Source organism: Ambystoma mexicanum, unplaced genomic scaffold (assembly GCF_040938575.1).
Source record: "Ambystoma mexicanum isolate Mex_15411 unplaced genomic scaffold, UKY_AmexF1_1 Mex_scaf106, whole genome shotgun sequence".
In the NCBI taxonomy this organism is placed as follows: Eukaryota; Metazoa; Chordata; class Amphibia; order Caudata; family Ambystomatidae; genus Ambystoma; species Ambystoma mexicanum.
The window spans coordinates 384,491-402,145 of NW_027182332.1; the positions used below are offsets into that span (position 1 = coordinate 384,491).

General features: G+C 48.5%; 59 non-coding genes across 59 annotated transcripts; all 59 read left to right on the top strand.

Moving 5' to 3' along the window:
- The first annotated feature begins 72 nt into the window (after positions 1–72).
- LOC138551549 (5S ribosomal RNA) lies at positions 73–191 on the top strand. Its single transcript, XR_011295264.1, has one exon. It is a non-coding gene; the product is annotated as a 5S ribosomal RNA (ribosomal RNA).
- A 106-nt stretch (positions 192–297) lies between these two features.
- On the top strand, positions 298–416 carry LOC138551551 (5S ribosomal RNA). The gene has a single exon (XR_011295266.1). It is a non-coding gene; the product is annotated as a 5S ribosomal RNA (ribosomal RNA).
- Positions 417–522: 106 nt separating this feature from the next.
- On the top strand, positions 523–641 carry LOC138551552 (5S ribosomal RNA). Its single transcript, XR_011295267.1, has one exon. It is a non-coding gene; the product is annotated as a 5S ribosomal RNA (ribosomal RNA).
- A 655-nt stretch (positions 642–1,296) lies between these two features.
- On the top strand, positions 1,297–1,415 carry LOC138553086 (5S ribosomal RNA). Its single transcript, XR_011296763.1, has one exon. It is a non-coding gene; the product is annotated as a 5S ribosomal RNA (ribosomal RNA).
- A 106-nt stretch (positions 1,416–1,521) lies between these two features.
- LOC138551553 (5S ribosomal RNA) lies at positions 1,522–1,640 on the top strand. Its single transcript, XR_011295268.1, has one exon. It is a non-coding gene; the product is annotated as a 5S ribosomal RNA (ribosomal RNA).
- Positions 1,641–2,295: 655 nt separating this feature from the next.
- LOC138551554 (5S ribosomal RNA) lies at positions 2,296–2,414 on the top strand. The gene has a single exon (XR_011295269.1). It is a non-coding gene; the product is annotated as a 5S ribosomal RNA (ribosomal RNA).
- A 106-nt stretch (positions 2,415–2,520) lies between these two features.
- On the top strand, positions 2,521–2,639 carry LOC138551555 (5S ribosomal RNA). Its single transcript, XR_011295270.1, has one exon. It is a non-coding gene; the product is annotated as a 5S ribosomal RNA (ribosomal RNA).
- A 463-nt stretch (positions 2,640–3,102) lies between these two features.
- LOC138551556 (5S ribosomal RNA) lies at positions 3,103–3,221 on the top strand. The gene has a single exon (XR_011295271.1). It is a non-coding gene; the product is annotated as a 5S ribosomal RNA (ribosomal RNA).
- A 106-nt stretch (positions 3,222–3,327) lies between these two features.
- On the top strand, positions 3,328–3,446 carry LOC138553312 (5S ribosomal RNA). Its single transcript, XR_011296975.1, has one exon. It is a non-coding gene; the product is annotated as a 5S ribosomal RNA (ribosomal RNA).
- A 106-nt stretch (positions 3,447–3,552) lies between these two features.
- On the top strand, positions 3,553–3,671 carry LOC138551557 (5S ribosomal RNA). The gene has a single exon (XR_011295272.1). It is a non-coding gene; the product is annotated as a 5S ribosomal RNA (ribosomal RNA).
- A 106-nt stretch (positions 3,672–3,777) lies between these two features.
- On the top strand, positions 3,778–3,896 carry LOC138551558 (5S ribosomal RNA). Its single transcript, XR_011295273.1, has one exon. It is a non-coding gene; the product is annotated as a 5S ribosomal RNA (ribosomal RNA).
- A 106-nt stretch (positions 3,897–4,002) lies between these two features.
- Positions 4,003–4,121, top strand: LOC138553028 (5S ribosomal RNA). The gene has a single exon (XR_011296705.1). It is a non-coding gene; the product is annotated as a 5S ribosomal RNA (ribosomal RNA).
- Positions 4,122–4,227: 106 nt separating this feature from the next.
- Positions 4,228–4,346, top strand: LOC138553323 (5S ribosomal RNA). Its single transcript, XR_011296986.1, has one exon. It is a non-coding gene; the product is annotated as a 5S ribosomal RNA (ribosomal RNA).
- A 106-nt stretch (positions 4,347–4,452) lies between these two features.
- LOC138551559 (5S ribosomal RNA) lies at positions 4,453–4,571 on the top strand. Its single transcript, XR_011295274.1, has one exon. It is a non-coding gene; the product is annotated as a 5S ribosomal RNA (ribosomal RNA).
- A 106-nt stretch (positions 4,572–4,677) lies between these two features.
- Positions 4,678–4,796, top strand: LOC138551560 (5S ribosomal RNA). The gene has a single exon (XR_011295275.1). It is a non-coding gene; the product is annotated as a 5S ribosomal RNA (ribosomal RNA).
- Positions 4,797–4,902: 106 nt separating this feature from the next.
- LOC138553029 (5S ribosomal RNA) lies at positions 4,903–5,021 on the top strand. Its single transcript, XR_011296706.1, has one exon. It is a non-coding gene; the product is annotated as a 5S ribosomal RNA (ribosomal RNA).
- A 106-nt stretch (positions 5,022–5,127) lies between these two features.
- LOC138551562 (5S ribosomal RNA) lies at positions 5,128–5,246 on the top strand. Its single transcript, XR_011295277.1, has one exon. It is a non-coding gene; the product is annotated as a 5S ribosomal RNA (ribosomal RNA).
- A 106-nt stretch (positions 5,247–5,352) lies between these two features.
- LOC138553147 (5S ribosomal RNA) lies at positions 5,353–5,471 on the top strand. The gene has a single exon (XR_011296823.1). It is a non-coding gene; the product is annotated as a 5S ribosomal RNA (ribosomal RNA).
- Positions 5,472–6,126: 655 nt separating this feature from the next.
- On the top strand, positions 6,127–6,245 carry LOC138553334 (5S ribosomal RNA). Its single transcript, XR_011296997.1, has one exon. It is a non-coding gene; the product is annotated as a 5S ribosomal RNA (ribosomal RNA).
- Positions 6,246–6,351: 106 nt separating this feature from the next.
- On the top strand, positions 6,352–6,470 carry LOC138551564 (5S ribosomal RNA). Its single transcript, XR_011295278.1, has one exon. It is a non-coding gene; the product is annotated as a 5S ribosomal RNA (ribosomal RNA).
- Positions 6,471–6,576: 106 nt separating this feature from the next.
- LOC138551565 (5S ribosomal RNA) lies at positions 6,577–6,695 on the top strand. Its single transcript, XR_011295279.1, has one exon. It is a non-coding gene; the product is annotated as a 5S ribosomal RNA (ribosomal RNA).
- Positions 6,696–6,801: 106 nt separating this feature from the next.
- On the top strand, positions 6,802–6,920 carry LOC138553030 (5S ribosomal RNA). Its single transcript, XR_011296707.1, has one exon. It is a non-coding gene; the product is annotated as a 5S ribosomal RNA (ribosomal RNA).
- Positions 6,921–7,026: 106 nt separating this feature from the next.
- LOC138553347 (5S ribosomal RNA) lies at positions 7,027–7,145 on the top strand. Its single transcript, XR_011297009.1, has one exon. It is a non-coding gene; the product is annotated as a 5S ribosomal RNA (ribosomal RNA).
- A 106-nt stretch (positions 7,146–7,251) lies between these two features.
- Positions 7,252–7,370, top strand: LOC138551566 (5S ribosomal RNA). Its single transcript, XR_011295280.1, has one exon. It is a non-coding gene; the product is annotated as a 5S ribosomal RNA (ribosomal RNA).
- Positions 7,371–7,476: 106 nt separating this feature from the next.
- On the top strand, positions 7,477–7,595 carry LOC138551567 (5S ribosomal RNA). The gene has a single exon (XR_011295281.1). It is a non-coding gene; the product is annotated as a 5S ribosomal RNA (ribosomal RNA).
- A 107-nt stretch (positions 7,596–7,702) lies between these two features.
- LOC138552893 (5S ribosomal RNA) lies at positions 7,703–7,821 on the top strand. The gene has a single exon (XR_011296571.1). It is a non-coding gene; the product is annotated as a 5S ribosomal RNA (ribosomal RNA).
- Positions 7,822–7,927: 106 nt separating this feature from the next.
- LOC138551568 (5S ribosomal RNA) lies at positions 7,928–8,046 on the top strand. The gene has a single exon (XR_011295282.1). It is a non-coding gene; the product is annotated as a 5S ribosomal RNA (ribosomal RNA).
- Positions 8,047–8,152: 106 nt separating this feature from the next.
- Positions 8,153–8,271, top strand: LOC138551569 (5S ribosomal RNA). The gene has a single exon (XR_011295283.1). It is a non-coding gene; the product is annotated as a 5S ribosomal RNA (ribosomal RNA).
- A 655-nt stretch (positions 8,272–8,926) lies between these two features.
- On the top strand, positions 8,927–9,045 carry LOC138553087 (5S ribosomal RNA). The gene has a single exon (XR_011296764.1). It is a non-coding gene; the product is annotated as a 5S ribosomal RNA (ribosomal RNA).
- A 106-nt stretch (positions 9,046–9,151) lies between these two features.
- Positions 9,152–9,270, top strand: LOC138551570 (5S ribosomal RNA). The gene has a single exon (XR_011295284.1). It is a non-coding gene; the product is annotated as a 5S ribosomal RNA (ribosomal RNA).
- A 655-nt stretch (positions 9,271–9,925) lies between these two features.
- On the top strand, positions 9,926–10,044 carry LOC138551571 (5S ribosomal RNA). Its single transcript, XR_011295285.1, has one exon. It is a non-coding gene; the product is annotated as a 5S ribosomal RNA (ribosomal RNA).
- Positions 10,045–10,150: 106 nt separating this feature from the next.
- On the top strand, positions 10,151–10,269 carry LOC138551572 (5S ribosomal RNA). The gene has a single exon (XR_011295286.1). It is a non-coding gene; the product is annotated as a 5S ribosomal RNA (ribosomal RNA).
- Positions 10,270–10,732: 463 nt separating this feature from the next.
- LOC138551574 (5S ribosomal RNA) lies at positions 10,733–10,851 on the top strand. The gene has a single exon (XR_011295288.1). It is a non-coding gene; the product is annotated as a 5S ribosomal RNA (ribosomal RNA).
- Positions 10,852–10,957: 106 nt separating this feature from the next.
- LOC138553359 (5S ribosomal RNA) lies at positions 10,958–11,076 on the top strand. Its single transcript, XR_011297020.1, has one exon. It is a non-coding gene; the product is annotated as a 5S ribosomal RNA (ribosomal RNA).
- A 106-nt stretch (positions 11,077–11,182) lies between these two features.
- LOC138551575 (5S ribosomal RNA) lies at positions 11,183–11,301 on the top strand. The gene has a single exon (XR_011295289.1). It is a non-coding gene; the product is annotated as a 5S ribosomal RNA (ribosomal RNA).
- Positions 11,302–11,407: 106 nt separating this feature from the next.
- LOC138551576 (5S ribosomal RNA) lies at positions 11,408–11,526 on the top strand. Its single transcript, XR_011295290.1, has one exon. It is a non-coding gene; the product is annotated as a 5S ribosomal RNA (ribosomal RNA).
- Positions 11,527–11,632: 106 nt separating this feature from the next.
- On the top strand, positions 11,633–11,751 carry LOC138553031 (5S ribosomal RNA). The gene has a single exon (XR_011296708.1). It is a non-coding gene; the product is annotated as a 5S ribosomal RNA (ribosomal RNA).
- A 106-nt stretch (positions 11,752–11,857) lies between these two features.
- Positions 11,858–11,976, top strand: LOC138553370 (5S ribosomal RNA). Its single transcript, XR_011297031.1, has one exon. It is a non-coding gene; the product is annotated as a 5S ribosomal RNA (ribosomal RNA).
- A 106-nt stretch (positions 11,977–12,082) lies between these two features.
- On the top strand, positions 12,083–12,201 carry LOC138551577 (5S ribosomal RNA). The gene has a single exon (XR_011295291.1). It is a non-coding gene; the product is annotated as a 5S ribosomal RNA (ribosomal RNA).
- Positions 12,202–12,307: 106 nt separating this feature from the next.
- LOC138551578 (5S ribosomal RNA) lies at positions 12,308–12,426 on the top strand. The gene has a single exon (XR_011295292.1). It is a non-coding gene; the product is annotated as a 5S ribosomal RNA (ribosomal RNA).
- Positions 12,427–12,532: 106 nt separating this feature from the next.
- Positions 12,533–12,651, top strand: LOC138553032 (5S ribosomal RNA). The gene has a single exon (XR_011296709.1). It is a non-coding gene; the product is annotated as a 5S ribosomal RNA (ribosomal RNA).
- Positions 12,652–12,757: 106 nt separating this feature from the next.
- Positions 12,758–12,876, top strand: LOC138551579 (5S ribosomal RNA). Its single transcript, XR_011295293.1, has one exon. It is a non-coding gene; the product is annotated as a 5S ribosomal RNA (ribosomal RNA).
- Positions 12,877–12,982: 106 nt separating this feature from the next.
- On the top strand, positions 12,983–13,101 carry LOC138553148 (5S ribosomal RNA). The gene has a single exon (XR_011296824.1). It is a non-coding gene; the product is annotated as a 5S ribosomal RNA (ribosomal RNA).
- A 655-nt stretch (positions 13,102–13,756) lies between these two features.
- LOC138553381 (5S ribosomal RNA) lies at positions 13,757–13,875 on the top strand. Its single transcript, XR_011297042.1, has one exon. It is a non-coding gene; the product is annotated as a 5S ribosomal RNA (ribosomal RNA).
- A 106-nt stretch (positions 13,876–13,981) lies between these two features.
- On the top strand, positions 13,982–14,100 carry LOC138551580 (5S ribosomal RNA). Its single transcript, XR_011295294.1, has one exon. It is a non-coding gene; the product is annotated as a 5S ribosomal RNA (ribosomal RNA).
- Positions 14,101–14,206: 106 nt separating this feature from the next.
- LOC138551581 (5S ribosomal RNA) lies at positions 14,207–14,325 on the top strand. Its single transcript, XR_011295295.1, has one exon. It is a non-coding gene; the product is annotated as a 5S ribosomal RNA (ribosomal RNA).
- A 106-nt stretch (positions 14,326–14,431) lies between these two features.
- LOC138553033 (5S ribosomal RNA) lies at positions 14,432–14,550 on the top strand. Its single transcript, XR_011296710.1, has one exon. It is a non-coding gene; the product is annotated as a 5S ribosomal RNA (ribosomal RNA).
- A 106-nt stretch (positions 14,551–14,656) lies between these two features.
- On the top strand, positions 14,657–14,775 carry LOC138553392 (5S ribosomal RNA). The gene has a single exon (XR_011297053.1). It is a non-coding gene; the product is annotated as a 5S ribosomal RNA (ribosomal RNA).
- A 106-nt stretch (positions 14,776–14,881) lies between these two features.
- Positions 14,882–15,000, top strand: LOC138551582 (5S ribosomal RNA). The gene has a single exon (XR_011295296.1). It is a non-coding gene; the product is annotated as a 5S ribosomal RNA (ribosomal RNA).
- Positions 15,001–15,106: 106 nt separating this feature from the next.
- LOC138551583 (5S ribosomal RNA) lies at positions 15,107–15,225 on the top strand. The gene has a single exon (XR_011295297.1). It is a non-coding gene; the product is annotated as a 5S ribosomal RNA (ribosomal RNA).
- Positions 15,226–15,332: 107 nt separating this feature from the next.
- LOC138552894 (5S ribosomal RNA) lies at positions 15,333–15,451 on the top strand. Its single transcript, XR_011296572.1, has one exon. It is a non-coding gene; the product is annotated as a 5S ribosomal RNA (ribosomal RNA).
- Positions 15,452–15,557: 106 nt separating this feature from the next.
- On the top strand, positions 15,558–15,676 carry LOC138552584 (5S ribosomal RNA). Its single transcript, XR_011296264.1, has one exon. It is a non-coding gene; the product is annotated as a 5S ribosomal RNA (ribosomal RNA).
- A 106-nt stretch (positions 15,677–15,782) lies between these two features.
- On the top strand, positions 15,783–15,901 carry LOC138551585 (5S ribosomal RNA). Its single transcript, XR_011295299.1, has one exon. It is a non-coding gene; the product is annotated as a 5S ribosomal RNA (ribosomal RNA).
- A 463-nt stretch (positions 15,902–16,364) lies between these two features.
- On the top strand, positions 16,365–16,483 carry LOC138551586 (5S ribosomal RNA). The gene has a single exon (XR_011295300.1). It is a non-coding gene; the product is annotated as a 5S ribosomal RNA (ribosomal RNA).
- Positions 16,484–16,589: 106 nt separating this feature from the next.
- On the top strand, positions 16,590–16,708 carry LOC138553403 (5S ribosomal RNA). Its single transcript, XR_011297064.1, has one exon. It is a non-coding gene; the product is annotated as a 5S ribosomal RNA (ribosomal RNA).
- A 106-nt stretch (positions 16,709–16,814) lies between these two features.
- On the top strand, positions 16,815–16,933 carry LOC138551587 (5S ribosomal RNA). The gene has a single exon (XR_011295301.1). It is a non-coding gene; the product is annotated as a 5S ribosomal RNA (ribosomal RNA).
- Positions 16,934–17,039: 106 nt separating this feature from the next.
- LOC138551588 (5S ribosomal RNA) lies at positions 17,040–17,158 on the top strand. The gene has a single exon (XR_011295302.1). It is a non-coding gene; the product is annotated as a 5S ribosomal RNA (ribosomal RNA).
- Positions 17,159–17,264: 106 nt separating this feature from the next.
- On the top strand, positions 17,265–17,383 carry LOC138553035 (5S ribosomal RNA). The gene has a single exon (XR_011296712.1). It is a non-coding gene; the product is annotated as a 5S ribosomal RNA (ribosomal RNA).
- Positions 17,384–17,489: 106 nt separating this feature from the next.
- Positions 17,490–17,608, top strand: LOC138553414 (5S ribosomal RNA). The gene has a single exon (XR_011297075.1). It is a non-coding gene; the product is annotated as a 5S ribosomal RNA (ribosomal RNA).
- The last annotated feature ends 47 nt before the right edge of the window (positions 17,609–17,655 follow it).

Consider the following 17,655-nt stretch of genomic DNA (forward strand, 5'->3'; position numbering starts at 1 on the left):
CTCAATTGCCTTTCAAAACTGCAAGGTCTAGCCGACTAGATGCTTAAAAGTACAAAACTCACTAGGCCCAGAGCCTACGGCCACACCACACTGAATGCGCCCGATCTCGTCTGATCTCGGAAGCTAAGCAGTGTCGGGCCTAGTTAGTACCTGGATGGGAGACCGCCTGGGAATACCAGGTGCTGTAGGCTTTTTTGTGCTCCAAGTTCAGGAAGTGAGCCATTTCTCAATTGCCTTTCAAAACTGCAAGGTCTAGCCGACTAGATGCTTAAAAGTACAAAACTCACTAGGACCAGAGCCTACGGCCACACCACACTGAATGCGCCCGATCTCGTCTGATCTCGGAAGCTAAGCAGTGTCGGGCCTAGTTAGTACCTGGATGGGAGACCGCCTGGGAATACCAGGTGCTGTAGGCTTTTTTGTGCTCCAAGTTCAGGAAGTGAGCCATTTCTCAATTGCCTTTCAAAACTGCAAGGTCTAGCCGACTAGATGCTTAAAAGTACAAAACTCACTAGGCCCAGAGCCTACGGCCACACCACACTGAATGCGCCCGATCTCGTCTGATCTCGGAAGCTAAGCAGTGTCGGGCCTAGTTAGTACCTGGATGGGAGACCGCCTGGGAATACCAGGTGCTGTAGGCTATTTTGTGCTCCATGATTAGTAATTGCACAACTTCTCAATTACTTTTCAAATTTGGTATGTTTCCAAAATAATTTTATCCCGTTTTATAGCGGAAATGTTGGACAACATTATGAGGGCTGGAGCTACCTATTTACATATAATTAGCATACAGGTAGTGTGTTCATGGGTAATAAATCGACTTTCACATGTAATGCAGTACAGAGAATATTGAGTCCTTCAAGAGGCATGAAAGAAAGCCGTTATTGTGTTGATTGTTCTCTCCACCTCCCTGCAACAGAAACAGGATGGATGGATTAAAGTTATCCTACCAGACATAGGAGTCCTGAATGGGCCCACCAGTCTTATATATCTCGCCTGATCGAGCCTGATCGAGCGATGAGCGTGGTATCATGTTGCAAGTGGCTGCATGGCTTAGCTTACTAAATGCAAATGCATAAGAGTAATATTCTTAGCATTTCTAGAGCCTACGGCCACACCACACTAAGCAGTGTCGGGCCTAGTTAGTACCTGGATGGGAGACCGCCTGGGAATACCAGGTGCTGTAGGCTTTTTTGTGCTCCAAGTTCAGGAAGTGAGCCATTTCTCAATTGCCTTTCAAAACTGCAAGGTCTAGCCGACTAGATGCTTAAAAGTACAAAACTCACTAGGACCAGAGCCTACGGCCACACCACACTGAATGCGCCCGATCTCGTCTGATCTCGGAATCTAAGCAGTGTCGGGCCTAGTTAGTACCTGGATGGGAGACCGCCTGGGAATACCAGGTGCTGTAGGCTTTTTTGTGCTCCAAGTTCAGGAAGTGAGCCATTTCTCAATTGCCTTTCAAAACTGCAAGGTCTAGCCGACTAGATGCTTAAAAGTACAAAACTCACTAGGCCCAGAGCCTACGGCCACACCACACTGAATGCGCCCGATCTCGTCTGATCTCGGAAGCTAAGCAGTGTCGGGCCTAGTTAGTACCTGGATGGGAGACCGCCTGGGAATACCAGGTGCTGTAGGCTATTTTGTGCTCCATGATTAGTAATTGCACAACTTCTCAATTACTTTTCAAATTTGGTATGTTTCCAAAATAATTGTATCCCGTTTTATAGCGGAAATGTTGGACAACATTATGAGGGCTGGAGCTACCTATTTACATATAATTAGCATACAGGTAGTGTGTTCATGGGTAATAAATCGACTTTCACATGTAATGCAGTACAGAGAATATTGAGTCCTTCAAGAGGCATGAAAGAAAGCCGTTATTGTGTTGATTGTTCTCTCCACCTCCCTGCAACAGAAACAGGATGGATGGATTAAAGTTATCCTACCAGACATAGGAGTCCTGAATGGGCCCACCAGTCTTATATATCTCGCCTGATCGAGCCTGATCGAGCGATGAGCGTGGTATCATGTTGCAAGTGGCTGCATGGCTTAGCTTACTAAATGCAAATGCATAAGAGTAATATTCTTAGCATTTCTAGAGCCTACGGCCACACCACACTAAGCAGTGTCGGGCCTAGTTAGTACCTGGATGGGAGACCGCCTGGGAATACCAGGTGCTGTAGGCTTTTTTGTGCTCCAAGTTCAGGAAGTGAGCCATTTCTCAATTGCCTTTCAAAACTGCAAGGTCTAGCCGACTAGATGCTTAAAAGTACAAAACTCACTAGGACCAGAGCCTACGGCCACACCACACTGAATGCGCCCGATCTCGTCTGATCTCGGAAGCTAAGCAGTGTCGGGCCTAGTTAGTACCTGGATGGGAGACCGCCTGGGAATACCAGGTGCTGTAGGCTTTTTTGTGCTCCAAGTTCAGGAAGTGAGCCATTTCTCAATTGCCTTTCAAAACTGCAAGGTCTAGCCGACTAGATGCTTAAAAGTACAAAACTCACTAGGCCCAGAGCCTACGGCCACACCACACTGAATGCGCCCGATCTCGTCTGATCTCGGAAGCTAAGCAGTGTCGGGCCTAGTTAGTACCTGGATGGGAGACCGCCTGGGAATACCAGGTGCTGTAGGCTATTTTGTGCTCCATGATTAGTAATTGCACAACTTCTCAATTACTTTTCAAATTTGGTATGTTTCCAAAATAATTGTATCCCGTTTTATAGCGGAAATGTTGGACAACATTATGAGGGCTGGAGCTACCTATTTACATATAATTAGCATACAGGTAGTGTGTTCATGGGTAATAAATCGACTTTCACATGTAATGCAGTACAGAGAATATTGAGTCCTTCAAGAGGCATGAAAGAAAGCCGTTATTGTGTTGATTGTTCTCTCCACCTCCCTGCAACAGAAACAGGATGGATGGATTAAAGTTATCCTACCAGACATAGGAGTCCTGAATGGGCCCACCAGTCTTATATATCTCGCCTGATCGAGCCTGATCGAGCGATGAGCGTGGTATCATGTTGCAAGTGGCTGCATGGCTTAGCTTACTAAATGCAAATGCATAAGAGTAATATTCTTAGCATTTCTAGAGCCTACGGCCACACCACACTGAATGCGCCCGATCTCGTCTGATCTCGGAAGCTAAGCAGTGTCGGGCCTAGTTAGTACCTGGATGGGAGACCGCCTGGGAATACCAGGTGCTGTAGGCTTTTTTGTGCTCCAAGTTCAGGAAGTGAGCCATTTCTCAATTGCCTTTCAAAACTGCAAGGTCTAGCCGACTAGATGCTTAAAAGTACAAAACTCACTAGGCCCAGAGCCTACGGCCACACCACACTGAATGCGCCCGATCTCGTCTGATCTCGGAAGCTAAGCAGTGTTGGGCCTAGTTAGTACCTGGATGGGAGACCGCCTGGGAATACCAGGTGCTGTAGGCTTTTTTGTGCTCCAAGTTCAGGAAGTGAGCCATTTCTCAATTGCCTTTCAAAACTGCAAGGTCTAGCCGACTAGATGCTTAAAAGTACAAAACTCACTAGGCCCAGAGCCTACGGCCACACCACACTGAATGCGCCCGATCTCGTCTGATCTCGGAAGCTAAGCAGTGTCGGGCCTAGTTAGTACCTGGATGGGAGACCGCCTGGGAATACCAGGTGCTGTAGGCTTTTTTGTGCTCCAAGTTCAGGAAGTGAGCCATTTCTCAATTGCCTTTCAAAACTGCAAGGTCTAGCCGACTAGATGCTTAAAAGTACAAAACTCACTAGGCCCAGAGCCTACGGCCACACCACACTGAATGCGCCCGATCTCGTCTGATCTCGGAAGCTAAGCAGTGTCGGGCCTAGTTAGTACCTGGATGGGAGACCGCCTGGGAATACCAGGTGCTGTAGGCTTTTTTGTGCTCCAAGTTCAGGAAGTGAGCCATTTCTCAATTGCCTTTCAAAACTGCAAGGTCTAGCCGACTAGATGCTTAAAAGTACAAAACTCACTAGGCCCAGAGCCTACGGCCACACCACACTGAATGCGCCCGATCTCGTCTGATCTCGGAAGCTAAGCAGTGTCAGGCCTAGTTAGTACCTGGATGGGAGACCGCCTGGGAATACCAGGTGCTGTAGGCTTTTTTGTGCTCCAAGTTCAGGAAGTGAGCCATTTCTCAATTGCCTTTCAAAACTGCAAGGTCTAGCCGACTAGATGCTTAAAAGTACAAAACTCACTAGGCCCAGAGCCTACGGCCACACCACACTGAATGCGCCCGATCTCGTCTGATCTCGGAAGCTAAGCAGTGTTGGGCCTAGTTAGTACCTGGATGGGAGACCGCCTGGGAATACCAGGTGCTGTAGGCTTTTTTGTGCTCCAAGTTCAGGAAGTGAGCCATTTCTCAATTGCCTTTCAAAACTGCAAGGTCTAGCCGACTAGATGCTTAAAAGTACAAAACTCACTAGGCCCAGAGCCTACGGCCACACCACACTGAATGCGCCCGATCTCGTCTGATCTCGGAAGCTAAGCAGTGTCGGGCCTAGTTAGTACCTGGATGGGAGACCGCCTGGGAATACCAGGTGCTGTAGGCTTTTTTGTGCTCCAAGTTCAGGAAGTGAGCCATTTCTCAATTGCCTTTCAAAACTGCAAGGTCTAGCCGACTAGATGCTTAAAAGTACAAAACTCACTAGGCCCAGAGCCTACGGCCACACCACACTGAATGCGCCCGATCTCGTCTGATCTCGGAAGCTAAGCAGTGTCGGGCCTAGTTAGTACCTGGATGGGAGACCGCCTGGGAATACCAGGTGCTGTAGGCTTTTTTGTGCTCCAAGTTCAGGAAGTGAGCCATTTCTCAATTGCCTTTCAAAACTGCAAGGTCTAGCCGACTAGATGCTTAAAAGTACAAAACTCACTAGGCCCAGAGCCTACGGCCACACCACACTGAATGCGCCCGATCTCGTCTGATCTCGGAAGCTAAGCAGTGTCAGGCCTAGTTAGTACCTGGATGGGAGACCGCCTGGGAATACCAGGTGCTGTAGGCTTTTTTGTGCTCCAAGTTCAGGAAGTGAGCCATTTCTCAATTGCCTTTCAAAACTGCAAGGTCTAGCCGACTAGATGCTTAAAAGTACAAAACTCACTAGGACCAGAGCCTACGGCCACACCACACTGAATGCGCCCGATCTCGTCTGATCTCGGAAGCTAAGCAGTGTCGGGCCTAGTTAGTACCTGGATGGGAGACCGCCTGGGAATACCAGGTGCTGTAGGCTTTTTTGTGCTCCAAGTTCAGGAAGTGAGCCATTTCTCAATTGCCTTTCAAAACTGCAAGGTCTAGCCGACTAGATGCTTAAAAGTACAAAACTCACTAGGCCCAGAGCCTACGGCCACACCACACTGAATGCGCCCGATCTCGTCTGATCTCGGAAGCTAAGCAGTGTCGGGCCTAGTTAGTACCTGGATGGGAGACCGCCTGGCAATACCAGGTGCTGTAGGCTATTTTGTGCTCCATGATTAGTAATTGCACAACTTCTCAATTACTTTTCAAATTTGGTATGTTTCCAAAATAATTTTATCCCGTTTTATAGCGGAAATGTTGGACAACATTATGAGGGCTGGAGCTACCTATTTACATATAATTAGCATACAGGTAGTGTGTTCATGGGTAATAAATCGACTTTCACATGTAATGCAGTACAGAGAATATTGAGTCCTTCAAGAGGCATGAAAGAAAGCCGTTATTGTGTTGATTGTTCTCTCCACCTCCCTGCAACAGAAACAGGATGGATGGATTAAAGTTATCCTACCAGACATAGGAGTCCTGAATGGGCCCACCAGTCTTATATATCTCGCCTGATCGAGCCTGATCGAGCGATGAGCGTGGTATCATGTTGCAAGTGGCTGCATGGCTTAGCTTACTAAATGCAAATGCATAAGAGTAATATTCTTAGCATTTCTAGAGCCTACGGCCACACCACACTAAGCAGTGTCGGGCCTAGTTAGTACCTGGATGGGAGACCGCCTGGGAATACCAGGTGCTGTAGGCTTTTTTGTGCTCCAAGTTCAGGAAGTGAGCCATTTCTCAATTGCCTTTCAAAACTGCAAGGTCTAGCCGACTAGATGCTTAAAAGTACAAAACTCACTAGGCCCAGAGCCTACGGCCACACCACACTGAATGCGCCCGATCTCGTCTGATCTCGGAAGCTAAGCAGTGTTGGGCCTAGTTAGTACCTGGATGGGAGACCGCCTGGGAATACCAGGTGCTGTAGGCTTTTTTGTGCTCCAAGTTCAGGAAGTGAGCCATTTCTCAATTGCCTTTCAAAACTGCAAGGTCTAGCCGACTAGATGCTTAAAAGTACAAAACTCACTAGGCCCAGAGCCTACGGCCACACCACACTGAATGCGCCCGATCTCGTCTGATCTCGGAAGCTAAGCAGTGTCGGGCCTAGTTAGTACCTGGATGGGAGACCGCCTGGGAATACCAGGTGCTGTAGGCTTTTTTGTGCTCCAAGTTCAGGAAGTGAGCCATTTCTCAATTGCCTTTCAAAACTGCAAGGTCTAGCCGACTAGATGCTTAAAAGTACAAAACTCACTAGGCCCAGAGCCTACGGCCACACCACACTGAATGCGCCCGATCTCGTCTGATCTCGGAAGCTAAGCAGTGTCGGGCCTAGTTAGTACCTGGATGGGAGACCGCCTGGGAATACCAGGTGCTGTAGGCTTTTTTGTGCTCCAAGTTCAGGAAGTGAGCCATTTCTCAATTGCCTTTCAAAACTGCAAGGTCTAGCCGACTAGATGCTTAAAAGTACAAAACTCACTAGGCCCAGAGCCTACGGCCACACCACACTGAATGCGCCCGATCTCGTCTGATCTCGGAAGCTAAGCAGTGTCAGGCCTAGTTAGTACCTGGATGGGAGACCGCCTGGGAATACCAGGTGCTGTAGGCTTTTTTGTGCTCCAAGTTCAGGAAGTGAGCCATTTCTCAATTGCCTTTCAAAACTGCAAGGTCTAGCCGACTAGATGCTTAAAAGTACAAAACTCACTAGGCCCAGAGCCTACGGCCACACCACACTGAATGCGCCCGATCTCGTCTGATCTCGGAAGCTAAGCAGTGTTGGGCCTAGTTAGTACCTGGATGGGAGACCGCCTGGGAATACCAGGTGCTGTAGGCTTTTTTGTGCTCCAAGTTCAGGAAGTGAGCCATTTCTCAATTGCCTTTCAAAACTGCAAGGTCTAGCCGACTAGATGCTTAAAAGTACAAAACTCACTAGGCCCAGAGCCTACGGCCACACCACACTGAATGCGCCCGATCTCGTCTGATCTCGGAAGCTAAGCAGTGTCGGGCCTAGTTAGTACCTGGATGGGAGACCGCCTGGGAATACCAGGTGCTGTAGGCTTTTTTGTGCTCCAAGTTCAGGAAGTGAGCCATTTCTCAATTGCCTTTCAAAACTGCAAGGTCTAGCCGACTAGATGCTTAAAAGTACAAAACTCACTAGGCCCAGAGCCTACGGCCACACCACACTGAATGCGCCCGATCTCGTCTGATCTCGGAAGCTAAGCAGTGTCGGGCCTAGTTAGTACCTGGATGGGAGACCGCCTGGGAATACCAGGTGCTGTAGGCTTTTTTTTTGCTCCAAGTTCAGGAAGTGAGCCATTTCTCAATTGCCTTTCAAAACTGCAAGGTCTAGCCGACTAGATGCTTAAAAGTACAAAACTCACTAGGCCCAGAGCCTACGGCCACACCACACTGAATGCGCCTGATCTCGTCTGATCTCGGAAGCTAAGCAGTGTCGGGCCTAGTTAGTACCTGGATGGGAGACCGCATGGGAATACCAGGTGCTGTAGGCTTTTTTGTGCTCCAAGTTCAGGAAGTGAGCCATTTCTCAATTGCCTTTCAAAACTGCAAGGTCTAGCCGACTAGATGCTTAAAAGTACAAAACTCACTAGGCCCAGAGCCTACGGCCACACCACACTGAATGCGCCCGATCTCGTCTGATCTCGGAAGCTAAGCAGTGTCGGGCCTAGTTAGTACCTGGATGGGAGACCGCCTGGGAATACCAGGTGCTGTAGGCTTTTTTGTGCTCCAAGTTCAGGAAGTGAGCCATTTCTCAATTGCCTTTCAAAACTGCAAGGTCTAGCCGACTAGATGCTTAAAAGTACAAAACTCACTAGGCCCAGAGCCTACGGCCACACCACACTGAATGCGCCCGATCTCGTCTGATCTCGGAAGCTAAGCAGTGTCGGGCCTAGTTAGTACCTGGATGGGAGACCGCCTGGGAATACCAGGTGCTGTAGGCTATTTTGTGCTCCATGATTAGTAATTGCACAACTTCTCAATTACTTTTCAAATTTGGTATGTTTCCAAAATAATTTTATCCCGTTTTATAGCGGAAATGTTGGACAACATTATGAGGGCTGGAGCTACCTATTTACATATAATTAGCATACAGGTAGTGTGTTCATGGGTAATAAATCGACTTTCACATGTAATGCAGTACAGAGAATATTGAGTCCTTCAAGAGGCATGAAAGAAAGCCGTTATTGTGTTGATTGTTCTCTCCACCTCCCTGCAACAGAAACAGGATGGATGGATTAAAGTTATCCTACCAGACATAGGAGTCCTGAATGGGCCCACCAGTCTTATATATCTCGCCTGATCGAGCCTGATCGAGCGATGAGCGTGGTATCATGTTGCAAGTGGCTGCATGGCTTAGCTTACTAAATGCAAATGCATAAGAGTAATATTCTTAGCATTTCTAGAGCCTACGGCCACACCACACTAAGCAGTGTCGGGCCTAGTTAGTACCTGGATGGGAGACCGCCTGGGAACACCAGGTGCTGTAGGCTTTTTTGTGCTCCAAGTTCAGGAAGTGAGCCATTTCTCAATTGCCTTTCAAAACTGCAAGGTCTAGCCGACTAGATGCTTAAAAGTACAAAACTCACTAGGACCAGAGCCTACGGCCACACCACACTGAATGCGCCCGATCTCGTCTGATCTCGGAATCTAAGCAGTGTCGGGCCTAGTTAGTACCTGGATGGGAGACCGCCTGGGAATACCAGGTGCTGTAGGCTTTTTTGTGCTCCAAGTTCAGGAAGTGAGCCATTTCTCAATTGCCTTTCAAAACTGCAAGGTCTAGCCGACTAGATGCTTAAAAGTACAAAACTCACTAGGCCCAGAGCCTACGGCCACACCACACTGAATGCGCCCGATCTCGTCTGATCTCGGAAGCTAAGCAGTGTCGGGCCTAGTTAGTACCTGGATGGGAGACCGCCTGGGAATACCAGGTGCTGTAGGCTATTTTGTGCTCCATGATTAGTAATTGCACAACTTCTCAATTACTTTTCAAATTTGGTATGTTTCCAAAATAATTGTATCCCGTTTTATAGCGGAAATGTTGGACAACATTATGAGGGCTGGAGCTACCTATTTACATATAATTAGCATACAGGTAGTGTGTTCATGGGTAATAAATCGACTTTCACATGTAATGCAGTACAGAGAATATTGAGTCCTTCAAGAGGCATGAAAGAAAGCCGTTATTGTGTTGATTGTTCTCTCCACCTCCCTGCAACAGAAACAGGATGGATGGATTAAAGTTATCCTACCAGACATAGGAGTCCTGAATGGGCCCACCAGTCTTATATATCTCGCCTGATCGAGCCTGATCGAGCGATGAGCGTGGTATCATGTTGCAAGTGGCTGCATGGCTTAGCTTACTAAATGCAAATGCATAAGAGTAATATTCTTAGCATTTCTAGAGCCTACGGCCACACCACACTAAGCAGTGTCGGGCCTAGTTAGTACCTGGATGGGAGACCGCCTGGGAATACCAGGTGCTGTAGGCTTTTTTGTGCTCCAAGTTCAGGAAGTGAGCCATTTCTCAATTGCCTTTCAAAACTGCAAGGTCTAGCCGACTAGATGCTTAAAAGTACAAAACTCACTAGGACCAGAGCCTACGGCCACACCACACTGAATGCGCCCGATCTCGTCTGATCTCGGAAGCTAAGCAGTGTCGGGCCTAGTTAGTACCTGGATGGGAGACCGCCTGGGAATACCAGGTGCTGTAGGCTTTTTTGTGCTCCAAGTTCAGGAAGTGAGCCATTTCTCAATTGCCTTTCAAAACTGCAAGGTCTAGCCGACTAGATGCTTAAAAGTACAAAACTCACTAGGCCCAGAGCCTACGGCCACACCACACTGAATGCGCCCGATCTCGTCTGATCTCGGAAGCTAAGCAGTGTCGGGCCTAGTTAGTACCTGGATGGGAGACCGCCTGGGAATACCAGGTGCTGTAGGCTATTTTGTGCTCCATGATTAGTAATTGCACAACTTCTCAATTACTTTTCAAATTTGGTATGTTTCCAAAATAATTGTATCCCGTTTTATAGCGGAAATGTTGGACAACATTATGAGGGCTGGAGCTACCTATTTACATATAATTAGCATACAGGTAGTGTGTTCATGGGTAATAAATCGACTTTCACATGTAATGCAGTACAGAGAATATTGAGTCCTTCAAGAGGCATGAAAGAAAGCCGTTATTGTGTTGATTGTTCTCTCCACCTCCCTGCAACAGAAACAGGATGGATGGATTAAAGTTATCCTACCAGACATAGGAGTCCTGAATGGGCCCACCAGTCTTATATATCTCGCCTGATCGAGCCTGATCGAGCGATGAGCGTGGTATCATGTTGCAAGTGGCTGCATGGCTTAGCTTACTAAATGCAAATGCATAAGAGTAATATTCTTAGCATTTCTAGAGCCTACGGCCACACCACACTGAATGCGCCCGATCTCGTCTGATCTCGGAAGCTAAGCAGTGTCGGGCCTAGTTAGTACCTGGATGGGAGACCGCCTGGGAATACCAGGTGCTGTAGGCTTTTTTGTGCTCCAAGTTCAGGAAGTGAGCCATTTCTCAATTGCCTTTCAAAACTGCAAGGTCTAGCCGACTAGATGCTTAAAAGTACAAAACTCACTAGGCCCAGAGCCTACGGCCACACCACACTGAATGCGCCCGATCTCGTCTGATCTCGGAAGCTAAGCAGTGTTGGGCCTAGTTAGTACCTGGATGGGAGACCGCCTGGGAATACCAGGTGCTGTAGGCTTTTTTGTGCTCCAAGTTCAGGAAGTGAGCCATTTCTCAATTGCCTTTCAAAACTGCAAGGTCTAGCCGACTAGATGCTTAAAAGTACAAAACTCACTAGGCCCAGAGCCTACGGCCACACCACACTGAATGCGCCCGATCTCGTCTGATCTCGGAAGCTAAGCAGTGTCGGGCCTAGTTAGTACCTGGATGGGAGACCGCCTGGGAATACCAGGTGCTGTAGGCTTTTTTGTGCTCCAAGTTCAGGAAGTGAGCCATTTCTCAATTGCCTTTCAAAACTGCAAGGTCTAGCCGACTAGATGCTTAAAAGTACAAAACTCACTAGGCCCAGAGCCTACGGCCACACCACACTGAATGCGCCCGATCTCGTCTGATCTCGGAAGCTAAGCAGTGTCGGGCCTAGTTAGTACCTGGATGGGAGACCGCCTGGGAATACCAGGTGCTGTAGGCTTTTTTGTGCTCCAAGTTCAGGAAGTGAGCCATTTCTCAATTGCCTTTCAAAACTGCAAGGTCTAGCCGACTAGATGCTTAAAAGTACAAAACTCACTAGGCCCAGAGCCTACGGCCACACCACACTGAATGCGCCCGATCTCGTCTGATCTCGGAAGCTAAGCAGTGTCAGGCCTAGTTAGTACCTGGATGGGAGACCGCCTGGGAATACCAGGTGCTGTAGGCTTTTTTGTGCTCCAAGTTCAGGAAGTGAGCCATTTCTCAATTGCCTTTCAAAACTGCAAGGTCTAGCCGACTAGATGCTTAAAAGTACAAAACTCACTAGGCCCAGAGCCTACGGCCACACCACACTGAATGCGCCCGATCTCGTCTGATCTCGGAAGCTAAGCAGTGTTGGGCCTAGTTAGTACCTGGATGGGAGACCGCCTGGGAATACCAGGTGCTGTAGGCTTTTTTGTGCTCCAAGTTCAGGAAGTGAGCCATTTCTCAATTGCCTTTCAAAACTGCAAGGTCTAGCCGACTAGATGCTTAAAAGTACAAAACTCACTAGGCCCAGAGCCTACGGCCACACCACACTGAATGCGCCCGATCTCGTCTGATCTCGGAAGCTAAGCAGTGTCGGGCCTAGTTAGTACCTGGATGGGAGACCGCCTGGGAATACCAGGTGCTGTAGGCTTTTTTGTGCTCCAAGTTCAGGAAGTGAGCCATTTCTCAATTGCCTTTCAAAACTGCAAGGTCTAGCCGACTAGATGCTTAAAAGTACAAAACTCACTAGGCCCAGAGCCTACGGCCACACCACACTGAATGCGCCCGATCTCGTCTGATCTCGGAAGCTAAGCAGTGTCGGGCCTAGTTAGTACCTGGATGGGAGACCGCCTGGGAATACCAGGTGCTGTAGGCTTTTTTGTGCTCCAAGTTCAGGAAGTGAGCCATTTCTCAATTGCCTTTCAAAACTGCAAGGTCTAGCCGACTAGATGCTTAAAAGTACAAAACTCACTAGGCCCAGAGCCTACGGCCACACCACACTGAATGCGCCCGATCTCGTCTGATCTCGGAAGCTAAGCAGTGTCAGGCCTAGTTAGTACCTGGATGGGAGACCGCCTGGGAATACCAGGTGCTGTAGGCTTTTTTGTGCTCCAAGTTCAGGAAGTGAGCCATTTCTCAATTGCCTTTCAAAACTGCAAGGTCTAGCCGACTAGATGCTTAAAAGTACAAAACTCACTAGGACCAGAGCCTACGGCCACACCACACTGAATGCGCCCGATCTCGTCTGATCTCGGAAGCTAAGCAGTGTCGGGCCTAGTTAGTACCTGGATGGGAGACCGCCTGGGAATACCAGGTGCTGTAGGCTTTTTTGTGCTCCAAGTTCAGGAAGTGAGCCATTTCTCAATTGCCTTTCAAAACTGCAAGGTCTAGCCGACTAGATGCTTAAAAGTACAAAACTCACTAGGCCCAGAGCCTACGGCCACACCACACTGAATGCGCCCGATCTCGTCTGATCTCGGAAGCTAAGCAGTGTCGGGCCTAGTTAGTACCTGGATGGGAGACCGCCTGGCAATACCAGGTGCTGTAGGCTATTTTGTGCTCCATGATTAGTAATTGCACAACTTCTCAATTACTTTTCAAATTTGGTATGTTTCCAAAATAATTTTATCCCGTTTTATAGCGGAAATGTTGGACAACATTATGAGGGCTGGAGCTACCTATTTACATATAATTAGCATACAGGTAGTGTGTTCATGGGTAATAAATCGACTTTCACATGTAATGCAGTACAGAGAATATTGAGTCCTTCAAGAGGCATGAAAGAAAGCCGTTATTGTGTTGATTGTTCTCTCCACCTCCCTGCAACAGAAACAGGATGGATGGATTAAAGTTATCCTACCAGACATAGGAGTCCTGAATGGGCCCACCAGTCTTATATATCTCGCCTGATCGAGCCTGATCGAGCGATGAGCGTGGTATCATGTTGCAAGTGGCTGCATGGCTTAGCTTACTAAATGCAAATGCATAAGAGTAATATTCTTAGCATTTCTAGAGCCTACGGCCACACCACACTAAGCAGTGTCGGGCCTAGTTAGTACCTGGATGGGAGACCGCCTGGGAATACCAGGTGCTGTAGGCTTTTTTGTGCTCCAAGTTCAGGAAGTGAGCCATTTCTCAATTGCCTTTCAAAACTGCAAGGTCTAGCCGACTAGATGCTTAAAAGTACAAAACTCACTAGGCCCAGAGCCTACGGCCACACCACACTGAATGCGCCCGATCTCGTCTGATCTCGGAAGCTAAGCAGTGTTGGGCCTAGTTAGTACCTGGATGGGAGACCGCCTGGGAATACCAGGTGCTGTAGGCTTTTTTGTGCTCCAAGTTCAGGAAGTGAGCCATTTCTCAATTGCCTTTCAAAACTGCAAGGTCTAGCCGACTAGATGCTTAAAAGTACAAAACTCACTAGGCCCAGAGCCTACGGCCACACCACACTGAATGCGCCCGATCTCGTCTGATCTCGGAAGCTAAGCAGTGTCGGGCCTAGTTAGTACCTGGATGGGAGACCGCCTGGGAATACCAGGTGCTGTAGGCTTTTTTGTGCTCCAAGTTCAGGAAGTGAGCCATTTCTCAATTGCCTTTCAAAACTGCAAGGTCTAGCCGACTAGATGCTTAAAAGTACAAAACTCACTAGGCCCAGAGCCTACGGCCACACCACACTGAATGCGCCCGATCTCGTCTGATCTCGGAAGCTAAGCAGTGTCGGGCCTAGTTAGTACCTGGATGGGAGACCGCCTGGGAATACCAGGTGCTGTAGGCTTTTTTGTGCTCCAAGTTCAGGAAGTGAGCCATTTCTCAATTGCCTTTCAAAACTGCAAGGTCTAGCCGACTAGATGCTTAAAAGTACAAAACTCACTAGGCCCAGAGCCTACGGCCACACCACACTGAATGCGCCCGATCTCGTCTGATCTCGGAAGCTAAGCAGTGTCAGGCCTAGTTAGTACCTGGATGGGAGACCGCCTGGGAATACCAGGTGCTGTAGGCTTTTTTGTGCTCCAAGTTCAGGAAGTGAGCCATTTCTCAATTGCCTTTCAAAACTGCAAGGTCTAGCCGACTAGATGCTTAAAAGTACAAAACTCACTAGGCCCAGAGCCTACGGCCACACCACACTGAATGCGCCCGATCTCGTCTGATCTCGGAAGCTAAGCAGTGTTGGGCCTAGTTAGTACCTGGATGGGAGACCGCCTGGGAATACCAGGTGCTGTAGGCTTTTTTGTGCTCCAAGTTCAGGAAGTGAGCCATTTCTCAATTGCCTTTCAAAACTGCAAGGTCTAGCCGACTAGATGCTTAAAAGTACAAAACTCACTAGGCCCAGAGCCTACGGCCACACCACACTGAATGCGCCCGATCTCGTCTGATCTCGGAAGCTAAGCAGTGTCGGGCCTAGTTAGTACCTGGATGGGAGACCGCCTGGGAATACCAGGTGCTGTAGGCTTTTTTGTGCTCCAAGTTCAGGAAGTGAGCCATTTCTCAATTGCCTTTCAAAACTGCAAGGTCTAGCCGACTAGATGCTTAAAAGTACAAAACTCACTAGGCCCAGAGCCTACGGCCACACCACACTGAATGCGCCCGATCTCGTCTGATCTCGGAAGCTAAGCAGTGTCGGGCCTAGTTAGTACCTGGATGGGAGACCGCCTGGGAATACCAGGTGCTGTAGGCTTTTTTTTTGCTCCAAGTTCAGGAAGTGAGCCATTTCTCAATTGCCTTTCAAAACTGCAAGGTCTAGCCGACTAGATGCTTAAAAGTACAAAACTCACTAGGCCCAGAGCCTACGGCCACACCACACTGAATGCGCCTGATCTCGTCTGATCTCGGAAGCTAAGCAGTGTCGGGCCTAGTTAGTACCTGGATGGGAGACCGCATGGGAATACCAGGTGCTGTAGGCTTTTTTGTGCTCCAAGTTCAGGAAGTGAGCCATTTCTCAATTGCCTTTCAAAACTGCAAGGTCTAGCCGACTAGATGCTTAAAAGTACAAAACTCACTAGGCCCAGAGCCTACGGCCACACCACACTGAATGCGCCCGATCTCGTCTGATCTCGGAAGCTAAGCAGTGTCGGGCCTAGTTAGTACCTGGATGGGAGACCGCCTGGGAATATCAGGTGCTGTAGGCTTTTTTGTGCTCCAAGTTCAGGAAGTGAGCCATTTCTCAATTGCCTTTCAAAACTGCAAGGTCTAGCCGACTAGATGCTTAAAAGTACAAAACTCACTAGGCCCAGAGCCTACGGCCACACCACACTGAATGCGCCCGATCTCGTCTGATCTCGGAAGCTAAGCAGTGTCGGGCCTAGTTAGTACCTGGATGGGAGACCGCCTGGGAATACCAGGTGCTGTAGGCTATTTTGTGCTCCATGATTAGTAATTGCGCAACTTCTCAATTACTTTTCAAATTTGGTATGTTTCCAAAATAATTGTATCCCGTTTTATAGCGGAAATGTTGGACAGCATTATGAGGGCTGGAGCTACCTATTTACATATAATTAGCATACAGGTAGTGTGTTCATGGGTAATAAATCGACTTTCACATGTAATGCAGTACAGAGAATATTGAGTCCTTCAAGAGGCATGAAAGAAAGCCGTTATTGTGTTGATTGTTCTCTCCACCTCCCTGCAACAGAAACAGGATGGATGGATTAAAGTTATCCTACCAGACATAGGAGTCCTGAATGGGCCCACCAGTCTTATATATCTCGCCTGATCGAGCCTGATCGAGCGATGAGCGTGGTATCATGTTGCAAGTGGCTGCATGGCTTAGCTTACTAAATGCAAATGCATAAGAGTAATATTCTTAGCATTTCTAGAGCCTACGGCCACACCACACTGAATGCGCCCGATCTCGTCTGATCTCGGAAGCTAAGCAGTGTCGGGCCTAGTTAGTACCTGGATGGGAGACCGCCTGGGAATACCAGGTGCTGTAGGCTTTTTTGTGCTCCAAGTTCAGGAAGTGAGCCATTTCTCAATTGCCTTTCAAAACTGCAAGGTCTAGCCGACTAGATGCTTAAAAGTACAAAACTCACTAGGCCCAGAGCCTACGGCCACACCACACTGAATGCGCCCGATCTCGTCTGATCTCGGAAGCTAAGCAGTGTTGGGCCTAGTTAGTACCTGGATGGGAGACCGCCTGGGAATACCAGGTGCTGTAGGCTTTTTTGTGCTCCAAGTTCAGGAAGTGAGCCATTTCTCAATTGCCTTTCAAAACTGCAAGGTCTAGCCGACTAGATGCTTAAAAGTACAAAACTCACTAGGCCCAGAGCCTACGGCCACACCACACTGAATGCGCCCGATCTCGTCTGATCTCGGAAGCTAAGCAGTGTCGGGCCTAGTTAGTACCTGGATGGGAGACCGCCTGGGAATACCAGGTGCTGTAGGCTTTTTTGTGCTCCAAGTTCAGGAAGTGAGCCATTTCTCAATTGCCTTTCAAAACTGCAAGGTCTAGCCGACTAGATGCTTAAAAGTACAAAACTCACTAGGCCCAGAGCCTACGGCCACACCACACTGAATGCGCCCGATCTCGTCTGATCTCGGAAGCTAAGCAGTGTCGGGCCTAGTTAGTACCTGGATGGGAGACCGCCTGGGAATACCAGGTGCTGTAGGCTTTTTTGTGCTCCAAGTTCAGGAAGTGAGCCATTTCTCAATTGCCTTTCAAAACTGCAAGGTCTAGCCGACTAGATGCTTAAAAGTACAAAACTCACTAGGCCCAGAGCCTACGGCCACACCACACTGAATGCGCCCGATCTCGTCTGATCTCGGAAGCTAAGCAGTGTCAGGCCTAGTTAGTACCTGGATGGGAGACCGCCTGGGAATACCAGGTGCTGTAGGCTTTTTTGTGCTCCAAGTTCAGGAAGTGAGCCATTTCTCAATTGCCTTTCAAAACTGCAAGGTCTAGCCGACTAGATGCTTAAAAGTACAAAACTCACTAGGCCCAGAGCCTACGGCCACACCACACTGAATGCGCCCGATCTCGTCTGATCTCGGAAGCTAAGCAGTGTTGGGCCTAGTTAGTACCTGGATGGGAGACCGCCTGGGAATACCAGGTGCTGTAGGCTTTTTTGTGCTCCAAGTTCAGGAAGTGAGCCATTTCTCAATTGCCTTT